Source organism: Callithrix jacchus, chromosome 3 (assembly GCF_049354715.1).
Source record: "Callithrix jacchus isolate 240 chromosome 3, calJac240_pri, whole genome shotgun sequence".
NCBI classification, from domain to species: domain Eukaryota; kingdom Metazoa; phylum Chordata; class Mammalia; order Primates; family Cebidae; genus Callithrix; species Callithrix jacchus.
In genome coordinates, this window is record NC_133504.1 from 75,082,397 (window position 1) to 75,104,155 (window position 21,759).

The window sequence follows — 21,759 nt, forward strand, 5'->3', positions numbered from 1 at the left end:
TCACAGAAACTAAAGTCTATAGCAAAATGAAGGGCAAAGATAAATTGATTCCTGGGGTAGGTTTTTCAATTCTGGAAAGGTTACCAATTAAGTATAAAGATTCAAGGTGAAAAGAAAAAAAGAAATATATGTAAACCAAATGAAAACAGGGCAAGATTAAATGATGATTGATGACAGTTAAGAATCTGCAAAATACCTACTGGTTTTCTGGTTTTATTTATTTAATCATATTTCTGTATTTTTATACATAGATGTACATTTTTGCTCTTCATTATTTACATTTTAAAGAATTAAATGGGAAAGAATGTATTTTTATTTCCATAAATTATACTTACAGCAAGCCTACCTGTGTTGAAGGTTATCAACTACATTATTAATATTCTGTCCTCTGGGGCCGTCACCACACACAGTCACCTCTTCCCCAACTGAACACCCTTAGGTTTGAGGAGATTCACCTGCAAGGCAAAAGTGGAGATTACCAGGTAGAAATTAAATGATAGAGTCAGGGAAGTCATCAGTTCCTCACCCTCTCTTCTTTATCTATGCCTTCTTGGCAAACTCCAATTAGTTGTATTCTTCAATCTATTCTTTCTGTGCTTGTGTTTAACCAAAGAATAGTTAAAAACCTGGGCTGATTGAAGCCACAACAGAACCAATTTACATAATCCATTTGGGCCATTCCTGCTACTTGACAATACTTTCTATTTTTATTTTTAAAATTAAATTAAATCAAATCTTTTTTTTCTTTTGAGACGGGGTCTTGCTTTGTTGCCCAGGCTGGAGTGCAATGGTATGATCATAGCTCACGGTAGCCTTACACTCCTAGGCTCGAGCTTTCCTCCCATCTCAGCCTCCCTAGTAGCTGTGACTACAGACACACACCACCACACCCAACTAATTTTTAAATTTGCTATCCCTTTAATATATGCCCCATTATAGCCTAAGGATACTTATTCTAAATGTTTCCTCAATTAAGCCCCAAAATCACTGCTGAATATTCACTGAATAGTTTCCCATACAATTTAACATACACCAAGGTCACTCAATATAAATCTCTTATATTTTCTTTTTTTCAAGTTTCATTTTCTCAGTATTTCTCACCACCTAAACTCATCTTTCTTTCAATATTACTTTCCTAAGCTCTCTGCAAAGTTGATCCCACCACATTTCACTTCAAGAACATCATTTTCTCAAAAAATTCTCTGTTTTGACTCTTTAATCATTCCCTCTACACTGACATTCTCTTCAAATCAATAATATTCTGTAGCACCTTCCAGCCTTTAAAAAAGAACATTTGTAATGACACTATTTTTACCAGTGTTAAAGGGTGTATGTGTCTTATGTCCTTATTAAAGACTCCTTAAGAGCAGGAAATCAAATTTAAACATCTTTCTATTGCCCCCAAAGTCTACTATTGAGCCTTACATACACAGTATGTGCTTAGTGAAGGTATACTGAGTGAAGAATGAATGAATGAATATTTTAAATCTAGTTAAGTTATTCTTGGGCTTAATTCCTGATCTCAAATAAAATCCATAGGAGTGCACTGAACTTGCTTCAGTGAACACTCATTTAGGGTTTAGAATGTCTGAAGGTTTCCCTGGACTCAATATGCAGGACACCCTCTCAGAGCGTTACTTTCTTAGTAACTACCTAATGGGCACGTATCAGGCTACATCAGAAATTTCCGAATTACTATGTCTTCATTTTTTATTGCAGGATTTCAACTTGCTCTAAAAATCTTTCACAGTTAATAGTATCACTGCAAAGGGTGTATTTCACATGTTTCTGTCTTGGCTCTGTCACACTTTCCCACAGTCGAGAGGGCCACTGAAAGGAGCATCACTACAGCCTTTCATGAAACATAAATGTCTGTGCCAAGGGTGCTTCTCTGGTGCTCCCAAAGCTGACAATCCTCAGGGCACTATATCCATATTGGGCTTCAGGAGGGGACCAGGCTTCTTTATAACTTGGTACACATTTTGTCACTCAGCCTATCCAAAAAACAGTTCCTTTCAACCCCAGACTTTCTCTTCTCTCTCAGTCCAAAAAGTAACAGGACAAGTGCTATCTCTACTTCATTCTCTAGGTTTGAACCCAGTTCAAGAAACCAGGCAGGGAACACATCTTATACCATCACTCCATTTGCCACAATTTATTTCTTCTGCTATGGCCCAGACCCTACAACACTCCTTTCTCCTTTCTTCAAAATTCTCTGGCTTTTAAGTGGATGCAAAAACTACTGCTGAGGGTGGGAAGGGTGCGAGAGAAAAAGAGAGCATGTTATCCATGTTAGCAGGGCCCAAGACCTAAGTCAGTCAGTCAGTCCAATGCCCCGTTATAATTCAAACATCGAAAGACACTATCTATTCCTCAGGCAGTAAATCATGTCACAGGCCATTTTAAGATTCTTGTTTTGAAACCAATAATTCTGTACCATTTGCCAACAGCCAAAACAACTTTTACTGAAATTCTCATGTATGCCGGGGAAAGCTAATAGATTTGTTTCCAACCAATTCTTCCTTTATTTGTATGAAAAATATTGTATTTTTACAGGTTCATGCAACACCACCTGGGGTCTCTCTTGCCAGCCAAGGTCTTTACCTAACTCAATCTGCCAGGAGTCCTGTTTAGACATTTAGGAATTTAGATAATGCCAGCTGGCTTCCAAGCTCTTTCCCAAAGTGATCTCAAACCAAAAGCAGACTTTGGAAGACAATATCAAAGAGTTTATCAGAAGGCCTGGCAGAGTGGCTCATACCTGAAATTTCAGTACTTTGGGAGGCTAAGGCAGGAGGATTGCTTGATGCCAGGAATTTGAGACCCACCTAGGCAACATAGTGAGACTCCATCACTGTAAAAAAATAAAAAACTTAGTCGGGCATGGTGACATGTGACTGTAGTCCCAGCTACTTTGGGAGGCCAGGAGTGAGAGGCTGCAGTGAGCTATGATCATGCCACTACACTCCTGTACTATATACACTATACACTATACTATATCTGCCTGGGCAACAAAGAGAAACTCTATCTCTGAAAAAAGAGAAAAAAAGTTCACCAGGACAATTTCTGAGTAGTGCATCTAACTTGGATTTCATAGCCATGATCTCTAACATGTTTGGATGTTTTGAATTCACAAACAGAAATCCCTGACTTTATCTGGCTGTTTCCCATATAGTTTTTTAAGTTAGATAAGCATGTTTTTTCCACCATCCCCATCCATATCTTGTCTGAGAAGTTCTTAAAGAATGAGAAAGAAGAGAAAGAGGGATTGAGGGTAAAAAGCAGATAAAGGGAACGCAGGGAAAGAAGGGGGTACAGTGTAAGTGTGAGAGAGAAAGAGAAAGTGAGAAAAGCCTACAAGACAATCTGTCTTAAATTCATCGTAGAGAGGAAATACTGCTAGAAGTGCTGATTCAAGCACTTTGGGACTATTTTAAAACTGAATGCCTTGCTCTGAAGACAGCTCTCTGAGGAAGCTAGGTTTTACTCTCTTCCCTTGTTGCCACAGAGTTGACATTCAGGGAAGGAAAATAGCCTTGTATGTTTTCCCCCAAATCACTCTACAACTAGACTTAAATTCTTCCATTAAGTAGGCCTCTTTAAATACAGCCCTGAATCTAGGAGTTGTAATTGAAAATATGTGTTAGTCATCAAGAATCATTTTCTTCATAAGATACCAAGAGGAATTTCTCTTTGCTGGGTTCTTACCTTCTTTGAAGGCAATCAAGAGCACTTACACAAAACAGGACTATGAGACCATTTTTACCTGGCTGTGGTCCAAGAAGAGGTTTACTGGGCATTTCTTTATGAAAGAAAGTTGCTAAACTGTAGTAAACACCCACAGATCTCTGAAGCCAAGAATGAATCAGAAAGTTATAAATAGTTATAAAACTTGATCATTTCCGTTTTGGTGTCATTTATGCAAGGGGTGAATAGGTTAGTACATTTCAGAGCATTAAAAACAGGACAGGCTGTAGAGTCCATGAGAACTCTTCCCTATAGAGAAGACAATGTTAGCCTTGGACCTCAACTTTATCAACCCTGATAAGGTTCATCATGATGCAGATTAGCAAGTAATGGGACAGGATTTTCTAGTTATGAGATGGTGTATGATTGTGAAGCAAGAAACGTTCCCTGACCCTTTCATGGGTGGGAATTGGAGTGTGGGCACTGGAGCTAGCCAGCTGCTTTGGTGCTGGCAGTGGCAAAGTCTACTCACTCAAATCCATTGCACTCAACCCCTGGTGGGAGGGAGCACACAGGTGAGTGGGTGCAGGATCTGGGGTGAGTGCTTTTTGGTGCTGGCAGGAACAAAACTCTGTGTGGGCCCATGGCAGCATCTAAAGGGGAATAGCCATGACCCCTGTAGCCCCAGAAGAAGTGTAACAGTCAGCACTGTTTTAGCATTGCCATCCATGGATTAAGTGTTAATAGCTCAGTAGAGGGTCAGTGTGACAGCTCTTGCATCTGAACCTATGATATCCAAGTTCATGTTTGATGTCCAGGAAAAATCAGGTCGCATGAAGAAATTGAAGGGTGGTGAATGCGGAGGATTTTACTGCTGATGAAAGTGGCTCTCAGTGGGAAGGGGAGCTGGAAAGAGGATGGACAGGAAAGTGATCTTCCCCAGGGATGGCTGGACTTCTTTCCAAAGCCATGCCATCAAGCTGTCCCTCTAAAGTCAAGCTGCTTCTTTCTAAACAGTAGTCCCTGACATCTAGCTGCTTCTCCTTTTCTCTTCCTCAGTTCCCTCTGCTAGTGGCTTCTCCTCTTCTCCTCCTCTCCTCCCTCTGCTGGGGTTTTTATGGGCACAGGATGGGGGGACAGCGTGGGCTATGGCTGGTTTTGGAAAAGACAACATTTGAGCAGGAAAACAGGGATATAAAATTCTAACTTTGGGCTGTGGTTCCAAGCTTGAGGGTAGGGCCCTTGCCAGGCACCCACCCTTTTCTCCCCAGAATTTTCCTGCCTCCTGTCTCTATCAGTTGGAAAGCCAGAAAAGCCTTAGTGAGAGTTCTAGCCAGAGTCAGACACTCAAGAATCACACCCCTCTCCATCTTGTGACTTACTGGCTTTTTCTATCAGGGTCCTAGAGATAATTACACAGGTACTTGCTCTCTCCAAAGTATGCTAATCCTATTGTTGATAGGAACCTAGGATTGTATACGTCCATGAGAAATTTTTAAAAAATTACATACCTAGTTGGAAGCATAGTATGGTTCTACTATTATGCTAAGACTTGAGGCCTTCAGGGTATCTATTTCCAAGAATGGTGCAGTGTGACCAGCTCACTCTAAGTGCAAAGGCACTGACTCCATGCATGTACATGTGGTAGGTAAATATTTCTGAGGGTGGCATCATCAATTGTCTGTGACTTAGTTCTGCCTGCAGCAATTCAGGTGGGAAAGGCAGCCCTCGCTGCTTTCTTCACAGACTGAGACTTTCACTGAGATTCATCTGCTTTCTGGAAAGACAGCCATGAAAAACCTTAATTTCGTTCCGGAAGCCAGACATGGTGCTGAAAATATAAGTTTGCTCTTCCTCTAGAGAAGAGTGACGTATCATGGAGGTCACAATCTGCTGTATCACAGACAATATCCATGTCTTTGACATGCAAAATTGGTACGAGCTTTCTTTGATTGAATCAACTATGTTTGTGAACTCTAATTTATCAACATTTCTCTTGACCATACGGCTCTCAGACAGCAATCCTGGCCTATAATTCTATATAGAATATTGCTCAAGTCCCCTGAAGACTTATTCTTTTTCTTTATTAACTCAGCCTCAAGATTGCAGTTGTTCAATTGCAAGGTAAAATGAGGTGTCCCCCTGTCTGTTATTACCTTTAGCTTAATTCATCGTTGCTCCCTTGTCTGCAGCTTGTTTGGGTATTCCCTGGGTGTTTTTTCTTTTTGTCAGGTTTTTTTTTTTTTTTTTAATAGTGCAGAATATATCTACAGTGTTAAAATGTAGTCTGCTTTGTTAATTTTATTGATAAGAATATTAGGGATCTAAAACTGAAGAGTTTATAAATCAGGCAACTTTTCACTTTTCTGTTACAGCACCTTAGACAATGCCCATTATGTGAAACTTCCCTTTATCATAATCAGAAAGACAGGAAACCACAAATTACCTCATTTTGCCGGATAATTCTGGGCTCTGACTCACTTAGAAGGTGTGATTAGAATCATAGAATTTAAATCTTGAAGGGAATAGAGAGGTCATCCCACTGACTTATCATGGGAATGATAAGTTGCTTTTGCTGCTTTTCAAAAATGCAAAATTCCTTCTCTCTTCTCCCCACCCCCGGAAATAGTGATTTTCTGGGCCTGACGTAGAGCTCTGGAATCTATACTTTTAGAAGAGTCCCTAGGTGATTCAGAGCGTTAGCTCAGTCTGTTATCCACTATCCATTTCTCTCTCCCTTCAAATAAAGGAATATCTACTTTCACATTCTTGATTTGTGAATATCCAGCTTTTGTAGAAACAGTGTAAGATATGTGGCCTTCCCTGTAGGGTCAGGCTTATCACTTCTTACTTCACAAATTGACTGCAAAGTACTACACATTTGTTATTTACTCTTTCCTCAAGAATGTGTTGAATGCTTATGCTGAGTCCTAGTACTAGTAATAGGAACTGTCTGTAAAGGACCCGCAATGGACAAACACTGTACAAAACATTTTACAAATAAGATATTTAATCTGCACAACAGTCCTCCTGTGAGATAGGTTTGTATAAATGTACCCTTTTTAAGAAGACATTTAGAAGCGATAGAATTTAATCCCACATCTTCTGATGTCTCTATTGCTCATATGTTTTCCAGTATACCATGTGTATCATCCAGTTACATAATAATTACATAGATAGGTAGATACACTATTGTTTTTCAATTAAGAGAAACTAGTTTCTCTTAGTCTCAGGAAACATGCTTATTTTTTTCTGATCATCTTAATTATGCAAATAATAATCATAGTCAATAACTATTGACTTATAACCTTCCAAGTACACCCAGGTACCACAAACACCATTTTATGCTATTTACCTGTATTAATTCATTTCTTAAACTAATCCTATGAAGAAGATATTATTATTATTCCCAGTTTGTAGATGAAAAAAATTAAGGCTTAAAGGGCCAAATAACCTGCTCAATGTCCTGGTCAACATGTGGGCAAGCTGGGATTTAAACCTAAGGAGTCTGGTTTTAAAGCCTTTGCTGTCACTCACTATACTCTGTTGTCTCCCATTCAGAGACACGAGTTATCATGAATTAGAATATAACAAGGCATTATTATTTTTTGATGATATTGATGACTTACTCCATCAATGCTATTATTTCCTAAGACCCCTGTCACTGGAGAGAAGGTAGATCATGTTTGTTTGTTTGAATTTTCTATATTGTATTTGTATCAAAATCAGAATTTATTATAATTCTATTTTCCTGGCTTAAAAGGAAGTTAACTTATCTATAATATGTTTAAATATTCTCAACCTACCTCATTTCAAAATGAGAGCATTGCCAAATACCTGTATGGCTTTTTAAAAAACAAACATATGAAAAAATGCTCATCATCACTGGTCATTAGAGAAATGCAAATCAAAACTACATTGAGATATCATCTCACGCCAGTTAGAATGGCGATCATTAAAAAATCTGGAGACAACAGATGATGGAGAGGATGTGGAGAAACAGAAACACTTTTACACTGCTGGTGGGAGTGTAAATTAGTTCAACCATTGTGGAAGACAGTGTGGCAATGCCTCGAGGACCTAGAAATAGAAATTCCATTTGACCCAGCAATCCCATTACTGGGTATATCCAAAGGACTATAAATCGTTTTACTATAAGGACAAATGCACACGAATGTTCACTGCAGCACTGTTTACAATAGCAAAGACCTGGAATCAACCCAAATGCCCATCGATGATGGACTGGACAGGGAAAATGTGGCACATATACACTATGGAATATTATGCAGCAATCAAAAACAATGAGTTTGTATCCTTTGTAGGGACATGGATGAACCTGGAGAACATCATTCTCAGCAAACTGACACAAGAACAGAAAATGAAATACCGCACGTTCTCACTCATAGGCGGGTGTTGAACAATGAGAACACATGGACAAAGGGAGGGGAGCACTACACACTGGGGTCTGTTGGGGGGAATAGGGGAGGGAGAGTAGTGGGTGGGGAGTTGGGGAGAGATAGCATGGGGAGAAATGCCAGATATAGGTGAAGGGGAGGAAGGCAGCAAATCACACTGCCACGTGTGTACCTATGCAACTATCTTGCATGTTCTTCACATGTACCCCAAAACCTAAAATGCAATAAAAAAATAATTAGTGATGATCTTAAGTATTTTTCATGTATTTCAGCTCACTGAAACATCTTTGTAAGATCCCACTGTGAGTAGTATTGAATCCAGTCTACTCTTTTTTTTTTTTTTTGGTAACAGATCAAGTTTTTATTTTATTTTATTTTACCTTAAGTTCTGCGGTACATGTGCCGATCTTGCATGTTTGTTCCATAGGTATACACATGCCATGGTGGTTTGCTGCCTCCATCCCCGTCATCTACATTAGGTGTTTTTCCTAATGTTATCATCCCTCCCCAATCTTCCCACCCTCCTGCTATCCCTCCCCTAGTCCCACATCCCCTGACAGACCCCAGTGTGTGATGTTCCCCTCCCTGTGTCCATGTGTTCTCATTGTTCAACACCCACTTATGAGTGAGAACATGCAGTGTTTGGTTTTCTGTTCTTGTGTCAGTTTGCTGAGAATGATGGTTTCCAGTTTCATCCATGTCCCTTCAAAGAACATGAACTCATGCTTTTCGACGGCTGCATAGTATTCCACGGTGTATATGTGCCACATTTTCTTTATCCAGTCTATCATTGATGGGTATTTGGGTTGGTTCCAAGTCTTTGCTATTGTAAACAGTGCCACAGTAAACATACGTGTGCATGTATCTTTATAATAAAATGATTTATAATCCTTTGGGTATATACCCAGTAACAGGATTGCTGGGTCAAATGGTGTTACTATTTCTAGATCCTTGAGGAAGCACCACACTGACTTCCACAATTGTTGCATTAATTTACACTGCCACCAACAGTGTAAAAGTGTTCCTATTTCTCCACATCCTCTCCAGCATCTGTAGTTTCCAGATTTTTTAATGATCACCATTCTAACTGGTGTGAGATCGTATCTCAATGTGGTTTTGATTTACATTTCTCTAATGACCAGCGATAATAAGCATTTTTCATATGTTTTTTGGCCGTATAAATGTCTTCTTTTGAAAAGTGTCTGTTCATATCCTTTGCCCACTTTTTGATGGTTTTTTATTTCCCCTTGTATATTTGTTTTAGTTCGTAGTAGATTCTGGATATTAGCCCTTTGACCGATGGGTAACTTGCAAACATTTTTTCCCATTCTGTTGGTTGCCAGTTCACTCTAATGATTGTTTCTTTTGCTGTGCAGAAACTCTTAAGTTTAATTAGATCCCATTTGTCTATTTTGGCTTTGGTTTCCATTGCTTTTGGTGTTTTAGTAATGAAGTCCTTGCCTATGCCTATGTCCTGAATGGTATTGCCTAGGTTTTCATCTAGGGTTTTTATGGTGTTAGGTCTTACATTTAAATCTTTAATCCATCTGGAGTTAATTTGTGTATAAGGTGTAAAGAAGGGGTCCATTTTCAGCTTTCTGCATATGGCTAGCCAGTTTTCTGAACACCATTTACTAAATAGGGAATCTTTTCCCCATTGCTTTTTTTTGTCAGGTTTGTCAAAGAATGAATCAAGTTTTTAAAGAGCTCAAAGCTGTTGGGAAAAATCCAGACCAGGAGATTACAGAAAGGAATTAAGGACTTTGAAATGAAATTATTTAGAGAAATGCAAAGTCTAGGATGGCCATCTGGGCTCAAGGATGGTCATGAATGAGGGTTACTGTGAGCATAGTCTTGGGACTAGTGCCAGAATACCTTTGTGCTCTTACACCAGAGACAAAAGAGGGCTTGGGGAATGAGCTAGCACCAAGAATCAGCTGGTCAAATCAGACTCACCTAAATCTAAACCTTTACCCAATATGGAGCTTTAACAATAATTTCCAGATACAGGCAATCAAAAGACTCAAATGAAGCAAAGAGAAATCTGAGACATTGAGTGTATTTCCCTAGGTCCTATTTTTTCATGTCAAACATTCAGTCTCTGGCCCAGAATAATAAATGAGGATATTCTAGTGACATTTAAAGGTTTTTTTCTTCTCATGCAGTAGAAGGAGCATTTGAGTCATAAAATATCTCCATTTTATACCTCAAAGAATGACATTTTTCAGGGAGCTGTGCCTTATGTCGCCATATATCTATCGTATGTTTATAAACTGTAAGTCAATATGTATTCAACAGATGAAATCTCTTCCTGCTAATACACCTTATTAATCTATTTACCTTGAGGCTCAATTGATAAGAAAATCAGATTGGGTCAATTGCCCTCTTTTCTTTCTCCCAGAGGTTGGCCCTTGGTTAAAAAAAAAAAAAATGAATGGGTCACAGGCCAGATGCCTTACTTTCTTTGTCCATTGTAAATAGTGGCTCAGCAAGAGGAGATAGTGTGACAGAGCTGGCCCTAGACCAGCATGAGCTTCCCAGAGCAATGAACAAGCTGTTTCTTCAAACTGGGTCACATTAAGCTTCAATAGAAACCCTGTGGGTAGAACAAGCCCCCACTGGACTGAGTAAATCTCTCCAAAATAAAAGCTGTTACCTCATTTGCATTCTACATTGAATAAACTGTTTATACATTTGCATGTGTAAAGAAATAAATTTATGTCTACTAGTAGTATTAGCCTTTCCTAACAAGTCCATAGACTAGTGCAGTGATTCTCAAGCTGGGGTGATATCACTCTGTCAGTAATATTTGGTGATGGCTTTTTTTGGTTGTCACAATAACTAGGGGGCACGGCTAGCATTTAGTGGGATGGAGCCAGGTATATTGCACAATGAATTGTCTCACTCAAAAATGCTAGTATGTACTATGTTGAGACGCTTTGCTCATGAGAGACTCACAGGTTTGCCATCATAGTCTGCATGATAGAAATGTGCCAAATTCTACCTAAGAAACATTGCGGTATGCTGAATTCATCTCAAAACAGTGGTAGGGAGGAATTAAAAAGTGGTTCTGTGCATACACAAATCTTTAAAATGAGTCTGATTTTTAATTCTTCATATGTTAGATAATTGTAGTACTGACAATTCCTATGGGGGATATGCTGTTTATATTCACAAGAGGCTTAATGATTTAAAACTTCTACTGTTTTACAGATCTCTTTAAAATAAGATAGGTAACACTTATTTTATTTTATAGAATGTGGTGTTGCCTGCTTCTAGAAACGCAAATAAAGCCAGTTAAGGCCTTTAAAAATAAATAAATACAAAATAACATGATATGGGTTCTTACTTGTTGAATATGGTTTAGACATTATACTATTGGAAAACACAGAGTAGATAAATTGATCTCTTAAACTCCCTACTGGCCCTTCAATTATGTAAGTCTAAGAAATTATTAGCCTTGGCAGATCCTCCACTGCAAAACTTTCTATTTCCTGTCAAATTCAAAAATGTTTCCAGTGCATTCATGGATTGAACAGGTTCTATCTGATCATGGTGGCTCACTTTTCCCATAAATTCAATAGGTTATATTTTTAGCATTTTTCTGAAGCCAGAAACGGAGTCACCCAAAAATCCCAACTACCCAAACTGCTAATTTTCAGAAGGGAGTTTTTGGCCACAAGTGGTGGAATACTTTTCAAGTGAAGTAAAACGTGCCTTGACTTAAACGTCTTGTCTATTTCTTCTCCATTAAGATTAAAAACATTTTTAAATGTCTACATAAACTAAAAATACTTAACTCTAAGAATAATTGATATTTAACTTGAATCTTTGAAAATAATTCTAAAAACTAAAAGATAAAGTCATTTGCATAAAGTCAAAGCAAAACTGGAGATAGTGAAAATTTATGGCATATTCTAATGCTTTTACTTTTTGAGTATTCTTTAAGATATAAATGATTTATTGATTCAGTAAACATTTCCTTAAGCCTATGGTGTGCAAAAAATTATGCTAGCTACTAGGTAAACTGAGATGAATGTAACAAGGGCTCTGCTTTTGACAAGTTAAAAGTACATTTCTTGTTTTACATTATTGGGTTAAAATGAATCATGTTCTACCAATTTGCCTTTTTTTTTTACTTACAAAAATGGCAGTTTCATATGGCTCAACTTAATAGTTACTATATTGTGTTGCACTAGTTTAGCAACAGAATGACAAGCAGTCATTCCTGATGAGGAGAAGGGAAGAGGAAGATGACAAGAAGGCATCCTTGTGGCTATGCTACTGAGATTACATTAGCTCCCAATGCCTAGGAGAATCAGTGGATATTGCTACATTGTTCAGGAGAAAGGATGAGGGTGAAAAACACTATTAATCTTACTATTGGTGGTAGTTTAGGAGATGAATGCAAGAAAGGAGAAGTTGGAGATCATGAGATTACTTGTAAGTCTATTCCATTAATTTAGGTGAGAAATGATGAGAACTTGAATCAAATTGATTCTACAAATATAGAAAATATTTATGAAAATAATGAGATGACCATGATGGTTAATTTTATGTGTCAACTTCACTGTGCCTCAGAGTGCCCAGACATTTGGTCAAATATTATTTTGGGTGTGTCTGTGAGGATGTGTCTGGATGAGATCAGCATTTTAATTGGTAGACAGAGTAAAGTAGATTGGCTTCCTAATTTAGGTGGACTTCATTCAATCAGTTGAATACCTGAATAGAAGAAAAAGCCTGAATAAGAGAGCATCTCCTACCTGATTATTTGAGCTGGACATTTGTCTTTTCCAACTTGTGAACCTGGGCTGAAATAGTGCTGCTTTTTGTATCTTGAACCTATTGGTTTTTGAACTGGAACTCACACATCAACTCTCCTGCATCTTCAGTTTACCAACTGCAGATCTTGGGACTCTTCATCCTTCATGGCCTTCATGGGAGCCAATTCCTTTTAATAAATCTTTGTCTGTCTGTCTGTCTATCTATTTCTCTCTCTCCATAATTCGTTTACATACACAAAGATCCTATTGGTTCTATTTCTTTAGAGAACCTGACAAGTTTTGGTATTGAGAGTGGTTCTAGAGGAGGAGAATTTTTTTTTTTTGAGACGGAGTCTCACTCTTGTTGCCCAGACTGGAGTGCAATAACCTTGCTTAGCCACTTTGGCTTCCTTTGAATCAACAGGCAAAGAAGAGAGTTACTGTACTGACTGGGGTGATTAATCCTTACCACCACTGGAAAATTGAATTTCTACTTCACAATGAACATAAGGAAGAGTATTTCTAGAACACAGGAGATTCCTTAGAGAATCTCCTAGTATTACCATGCCCTATGACTAAGGTCAACAAAAAACTACAACAACCTAATCCTAAAAGAACTAATATGGCCCTGACCCTTCAGGAATTAAAGAGGCATTTTGCTCCACCAGGTAAAAGAACCATGACCAGCTGAGGTGATTGCTGAAGGCAGAGGGTATAAGAATGAATAGTAAAAGTAGTGGTAATAAGCACCAGGTGTGACCATGTGACTAGTTATGAAAATGAGCACACACTGTAGTTATTATGAGTATTTCCTCCTTATGTTGTTAAGAATATGTGTGTGTGTGTGTGCATGTGTGTGTGTGTGTGTGTGTGTGTGTAATCTTAGCTTTCTTTCCTTTCTTGTTTCCTTACTATGTAAGATATATCGGCCTGGCGCGGCAGTGGCTCAAGCCTGTAATCCCAGCACTTTGGGAGGCCAAGGCGGGTGGATCACAAGGTCAAGAGATCGAGACCATCCTGGTCAACATGGTGAAATCCCATCTCTACTAAAGACACACAAAAAAATTAGCTGGGCATGGTGGTGCGTGCCTGTAATCCCAGCTACTCAGGAGGCTGAGGCAGGAGAATTGCCTGAACCCAGGAGGCGGAGGTTGCGGTGAGCCGAGATCGTGCCATTGCACTCCAGCCTGGGTAACAAGAGCAAAACTCCATCTAAAAAAAAAAAAAAAAAAAAAAAAAAAAAAGATATATCAACTTTACATCATAGTATTAAGCATTGTTAATCGTATATATTAGTATTCAAGTTATGGGATATCAAGAAGAAAAGTAACCATCACTCAAGGACTCTACCTACTCTTCTGAAGAAGGGGCTGATGCATCTTCAGTTGCACATGGGATTGCTGTATCACGTTAGATGGAATTATGACCTTGCTATTGTCTTCATTTGGAGATTATGGTTTAAGGAAATGCATATGGGCACCAAGATAACAAGCTGCAGACTTGTGAAGGTTAATTTATGTGTCAACTTGACAAGGTGCCCAGATATTTGGTCAAACATTATTTGGAGTGTGTCTGAAAGATGTTTCTGGATGAGATTAACATTTGAATTGTAGACTGAATAAAGCAGATTGGCTTACCTAAAGTGGGTGGGCTGCATCTAGTCAACTGAAGATTCAAATAAAACGAAAAGCCCGATTAAGAGGGAACTCCAACTACCTGACTGTTGGACCTGGACATTTGGTCTTCAGATTCAGATTGAGACATCAGCACTTCTTGGGTCTCAAGCCTGCCAGCTTTGGAACTAGCATATATATCATTAGCTTTCCTGGTTTTCAGACCTTCAAAGTTAGACTGGAACTATACATAGGATCTTCTGGGTCTCCAGCTTGCTGACTGTAGATCTTGGGACTTAGCCTCCATAATGGGTGAGACAATTTTTTATAAAGCATGCACATATATTATATAAAATGTGTGCATATATATATATTATAAATATAACTTTATAATATATATAAAATATGGCTGTATATAATAGAGATATATTATAAAATATATCTCTAAAAATAGAGATACAGAAAATATACAGATATATATTATAATATATACAATATAAAATTTAAATCTCTATAAATTTTATATAATAAATTTATAATATATATATCTTGCTATATTTAATATATAAAATATATATTGAAGACATTTAAATATATAACAATATAAATATATATATTAAATAAATATATATCTCTATATATTAAAATATATATTATAAAGTATATTTGCATATATATATTCATACATAACATATATAGGAAGGGTATGTTTGGGTGTGTTATTCTGCTACATTTACTAAGTGTCCCAGAAAGCTGATAGTTCTGAGTAGGGTCCAGAACAAGAGAAGACTCTGCAACAGGTCCAGGCTGCTATGCAGGAATATGCAGCTTCTGAAATCCAAAGACTGTCCACTAGGTGTTGTGCCTCCTTTTGGTTGTAGGAGGTGATATGTTTTGAGTTTGTATCACCAACCAAATCTCATGTCAAATTGTAATCCCCAGTGTTGGAGGAGGGGCCTGATCGGAAGTGACTGGATCATGGGGGATAATTTCCTCTTTGCTGTTTTTATAACAATGAGCTCTTGTGAGATCTGGTTGTTTAAAGGTATACAGAACTTTCCCCTTCACTTTCTTCTTCCTGCTCCAGCCATATAGGATGTACCTACTTCCCCTTCACCTTCCACCATAATTGTAAGTTTCCTGAGGCTTCCTCAGCCATACTTCCTGCTCAGCCTGAAGAACCATAGCCAATTAATTTTTTACAATTCTTTACAAATTGCCCAGTCTAAGGTAGTTCTTTACAGAAATATAAGAATGGACTAATACAGCAAGGGTCAGATACAGCAACTTATCCTTCACCTTAGAAAGAATTACAATGGAATTCTTTCCATTGTAATTCTATTCTTCATATATATATTATATAAATAGAATGTAATTCCATTCCATTACAATGAAAATGCCACTGTATTAGGGTTCTTCAAAGTCTTCAGAGAAATAAAACCAATAGGATGAAAAAAATATATTTTATAATATATACTGTACATGTGTATACTATAATACATATAGTATAATACAATATACTATATTATATATAATTATATATTACATATATACATACATTTTATAATATATGTTATATTACATATGTGTATAATATATATTTTATACATAATACATTTATAAATTATAAATTTTATAAAATATATTATATGCTGTGTATATATATATGTATAAATATCTACCTATCAATTTTTTTTGAGACAAAGTTTCACTCTTGTTGCCCAGGCTGGAGTGCAATAGTGCAATTTCAGCTCACTGCAACCTCCACCTCCCAGGTTCAAGAGATTCTCCTGCCTTAGCCTTTTGAGTAGCTAGGGTTACAGGTACCCACCACCACACCCAGCTAATTTTTTGTATTTTTAGTAGAGATGGGATTTTACCATGTTGGCCAGGCTGGCCTCAAACTCCTGACCTTAGGTGATCCACCTGCCTAGGCCTCCCAAGTGCTGGGATTATAGGCGAGAGCCACCAAGCCCGGCCTTCTATCTGTATGTCTTCATCCTACTGGTTTTATTTTTCTGAATATTCTGAAGAATGCTATAACAATGGCATTTGCGTTCAACTGGTGAAATGAACAAGCAAAGAATTTGAGATGTTTTAAGACAAATTTTTTTTAGACTTCTATTTAGAAGGATAGCGTTTCTGAAATGTAAATCTGGTAACTTTCCCTGGTTGTTACAACAGGTGTATGACATAGTTAAGAAACAAGAAGTTACCCAATATGACAAATTGTGCAGTTTTTGCAGCCTCCAGGAAAAAAATATTACCTAAGCAATCACAAAATCCAGTCAGAAATGAAACTCTGTGTATGTCTAATCTCTAATTGAAGTCTTGATAAGTTCCTTTGAAACCTGAATTGATCAGATTGTTAACTAACAGGACTAAAAAAATTTTCAGGTAAATATTTAAATGATTTATAGGAAGGTATTACATTTCATGCCAAAAATTCATTTATTTCAATAATTTCTTATTGAAAAACTCACCTTTGGGTAAGTAGTCTCTGCTGTCATGGAGCATACAACAGAAATCTGATAGGGAAGAAAGACAAACACACACACACACACACAAAGTAAAAATATAATTTCTATAACAACTTGGAGATGTGCATGATACATATAATTAAAAGGATATGACTTTTTTTTTTAACATGATAAGGTCATGGCTTTAATGTAAAACTTGATCTAGTATTGTTAAATTTAAAATCAAGAATTTTTCTTCAAACTGGTCTCCTTTTGCTTTTCTAGTACCTTTTTGAGTCAGGAAGTAGGGTGAAAGTGGGCACCACCATAATTCTCCTCCAAAAATGGGGGAAATATGAATAACTTCCTGTCATTTAGTTAAGGGCAGTAAAATTTTATAGAATTGTTATGGAGCCATTTAATTATTCTATTCTATTCTATTCTATTCTATTCTATTCTATTCTATTCTATTCTATTGTAGATTTTGCCTAGAACTCCCAATGTGGCACAGATGAAAATTGAAAGATGGGTGGCAGATGACAGAATAGAAGGCTTCATTGATCATACCCTCAACAAGGACACCAATGTAAAACTGAAAGCACTTTTATAAGAACAAAAAATCAGGTGAGCACTCATAGTACCTGGTTTTAACTTTATAACAATGAAAGAGGCACTGAAGAAGTTAAAAAAAAGTACTGAATCACCAACGCCATACTTCTCCCACTCTCCAGCAGCAATGATGCAGTACAAAGAGCATTTCTGAGTACTGCGGGAGGGAGAGCTTAGCAACTGTGAGGCAATTAACCCAGTGCTGTCCTGTTATAGCAGGAAGGAAAACTCTACCAAATTCAGCTGATGCCTGCCCACAGAGAAAGCATTTTAACCAGCCCTAGCTAGAGAGGAATCACCAATCCCAGCAATCAGAACTTGAGTTCCCACAAGCCTCACTACCATGGGATGAAGTGCTCTGGGACTCTAAACAAACTTGAAAAGGTGTCTAGAGCACAAGGACTGAAACTTTTAGGTGAGCCCTAATGCTGAACAGGCCCAGAACCAGTAGACTGTGATGGGGTGGGGTGTGAAATACTGAGGCATCAGCTGGATGGCTAAGGGAGTGCTGGTATCACTTCTCTTCTAACCCATCCTGCACAGCTCACAGCTCCAAAAGACACTCCTTCCTTCTACTTGAGCGGAGGGGAGAGGAGTAGAGACGACTTTGTTTTTCATATTGCATACCAGCTTAGCCACAATAGGATAGGGAAATGGTCAGAGTCAAGAGGCCTCTGTTCCAGGCCCTAGCTCCCAGATGACATTACTATATACACCCTGGGCCAGAAGGGAACAAGGAACCAGCTGCCTTGAAGGAACAGACTAGGTCTTGCCACCATTCATCATCTACTAACTGAAAAGCTCTTGGTCCCTGAAGAACCAACAGAGATACACAGGTAATAAACTGGAGGCCTTGGTGAGTCTGAGACTTGCTGGCTTCAGGTGAGACTCAGCTTATTACCAGTTATGATGGCTATGGGGCAAAACTCTTTCTGCTTGAGAAAAGCATAAGGAAAAGTAAAGGGTACTTTGTCTTGCACCTTAGGTACCAACACTGCCACAGGGGAGTAGAGCACCAAGCAGGCTCTTGAGATCCCTGATCCAAGACTTGACTCTTAGATGGCATTTTCCCTTGGACAAAGGGGATCCCATTGCCCTGAAGGGTGGCTGCCAGGCCAGACAGCATTCACCACAAGTTGATATAAGAGACCTTGGGCCTTAAAGGAACATTGATGGTAGTCTAGCAGTACTCTTTATGGCCAGGGTTAGTGGTGGCTATGGGGTGAAGACTCTGTATGTTTGGGAGGGAGTAAGGGAAGAGAATGAGAGTCTCTGCCTGGTAATCCAGAAAATTCTCTCAGATCTTGTCCAAGACCATCAAGCCCTTACCTCTACAAGTCTGCAAGAACCACAGATTGACTAAGCTTGAGGTGACCTCTAACACAGAAATGCCTTAACACTCAAGTCCATTCAAATGTCTGGAAAGCCTTCCCAAGAAGGATGGCTACAAATAAGCCCAGACAGCAAAAATGAAGTCTACAGTTATACCTAACTCTTCAATGCCCAAACACTGAAGAACATCTACTAGCATCAACACTTTCCAAGAAAGCATGACCTCACCAAATGAACTAAATAAGTCACCAGAAAAAAATCCTGGAGAAACAGAGATATGTGACCTTTCAGACAGAGAATTCAAAATTGCTGTGTTGAGGGAGTTCAAATAAATTCAAGATAACACAGAGAAGGAATTCGGAATTCTATCAGATAACAAAGAGATTGAAATAATTTAAAATAATCAAGCAGAAATTCTGGAGCTGAGAAATGCAATTGGGATAGTGAAGAATGCATCGGAGTCCTTTAATAGCAGAACAGATAAGTAGAAGAAGAAATTAGTGAGCTTGAAGACAGGCTATTTGCAAATACACAGTCAGAAAAGACAAAAGAAAAAAGAAAAAAAAATGAAGCACACCTGCAGGATTTAACAAACAGCCCCAAAGGAGCAAGTTATTGCCCATAAAGAGGAGGTAGAGAAAGAGAAAGGGTTAGAAAGGTTATTCAAACAGATAATAACAGAGAACTTCCCAAACCTAAAGAAATATACCAATATCCAAGTACAAGAAGGTTATAGAACACCAAGCAGATTTAACCCAAAGAAGACTACTCAAGGCATTTAATAATCAAACTCACAAAGGTCAAGGATAAAGAAAGGATTCTAAAGTGGCAAGAGAAAAGAAACAAATAATGTACAATGGAGCTCCAATATGTCTGCCAGCAGACTTTTCGTAGATACCTTATAGGCCAGGAGAGAGTGGCATGACATATTTAAAGTGCTGAAGAAAACAACTTTTACCTTAGAATAGTATATCTGGTGAAAATATCCTTCAAACATGAAGGAGAACTAAACATTTTCCCAGAGAAACAAAAGCTAAGGGATTTCATCAACACTAGACCTGTCCTATAAGAAATGTGAAAGGGAGTACTTCAATCAGTCAGAAAAGGATATTAATGAGCAATAAATTGTCACCTGAATGTACAAAGCTTACTAGGAACAGTGAGTATACAGAAAAACACAAAATATATAGCACTGTAACTTGTGTGTAAACTACTCTTGTCATAAGTAGAAAAACTAAATGATGAACCAATGAAAAATAATAACTACAGGCTGGGCGCGGTGGCTCACGCCTATAATCCCAGCACTTTGGGAGGCTGAGGCGGGTGGATCACAAGGTCAAGACATTGAGACCATCCTGGTCAACATGGTGAAACCTGTCTCTACTAAAAATACAAAAAATTAGCTGGGCATGGTGGCACCTGCCTGTAATCCCAGCTGCTCGGGAGGCTGAGGCAGGAGAATTGCCTGAACCCAGGAGGCAGAGGTTGCAGTGAGCTGAGATCGCGCCATTGCACTCCAGCCTGGGTAACAAGAGCGAAACTCTGTCTCAAAAAAAAAAAAAATAATAATAATAATAACTACAACAACAACTTTTCAAGATATAGTACAATAAGAGATAAATAGAAACAACAAAAAGTTAAAAAGTTGGGGGATGAAGTTAAGGCAAGTTTTTATTAGTTTTCGTTTTGTTTGTTTACTTATGCAAATAGTGTTAAGTTGCTATCAGATTAACATAATGGGTAATAAGGTAGTATTTACAAGCCTCATGGTAACCTCAAACCAAAATATACACAATGAATACACAAAAAATAAAAAGCAAGAAACTATATCATATCACCAGAGACAATCATCTTCACTAGAGGAAGCTAGCAATCAAAGAAAGAAGGAAGAGAAGAGAATAACACAAGAAATTAAAGAATAAAATGGCAGGAATAAGTCATTACTTACTAATAATAACATTGAATGTAAATGGACTAAACTCTCCAATCAAAACACATAGACTCTTGAATAGATGAATAAACAAGACCCATTGGTCTGTTGCCTACAAGAACTATATTTCACTTATAAAGGCACACATAGTCTGAAAATGAAAGGATGGAAAAGGATATTCCGTGCCAATGGAAAATAAAAAAGAACAGGAGTTCCTGTACTTGTATATGACAAAATAGATAGACAAAGAAAACCACTAACTAATGATAAAGATATCAACACTGGCAAGAGAATATGACAATTTTAAATATTTATGCACCCAACATGGGAGCACCTAGATACATAAAGAAAATATTATGAGAGCTGAAGAGAGAGATGAACCTCAACACAATAATAGCTGGAGACTTCAACACCTCACTTTCAGCATTGGACAGATCTTCCAGACAGAAAATCAACAAAGAAACATCAGACTTAATCTGTATTGTAGACCAAATGAATCCAATAGATATTTGCAGAACATTTCATCTAAGAGCTGCAGAATAAACATTCTTTTTCACAACACATGGATCATTCTCACGGATAGACCATAGATTAGGTCTCAAAACAAGTCTTAAAACATTTTTAAAAATCTAAAATAATATCAAGCATCTTCTCCGACCATAATGGAATAAAACTAGAAATTAATAACAAGAATAATTTTGGAAACTATAAAAATACAGAGAAATTAAACAATATGCTCCTGAATGACAAGTATGTCAATGAAAAAATTAAGGAGGAAACTGAAAAAATTATTGAAATAAATGATAAATGGAAACACAATATACCCAAACCTATGGGATACAGCAAAAGCAGTACTAAGTGGAAAGTTTATAGCTATAAGTGATGACATCAAAAAGATGAAAAACTTCAATAAACTATCTAATGATGCTTCTTAAAGAACTAGAAATGCTA

The 21,759-nt window shown here is 37.7% G+C and overlaps 1 long non-coding RNA gene across 2 annotated transcripts in view; it reads right to left on the reverse strand.

The window, feature by feature from the left end:
• Window positions 1-335: 335 nt before the first annotated feature.
• The window catches only part of LOC144581756 (uncharacterized), a 100,214-nt gene continuing 78,790 nt past the window's right edge, over window positions 336-21,759 (reverse strand). The window contains exons 5-6 of one of the 2 annotated variants that reach the window (XR_013532918.1): window positions 16,962-17,006; window positions 336-455 (exon numbers count right to left, since the gene is read on the reverse strand). This is a non-coding gene — a long non-coding RNA (uncharacterized LOC144581756). Of the gene's footprint in view, window positions 456-5,338; window positions 5,465-16,961; window positions 17,007-21,759 lie in introns of those variants that run through there. The other variant, XR_013532919.1, reaches the window with a different exon arrangement.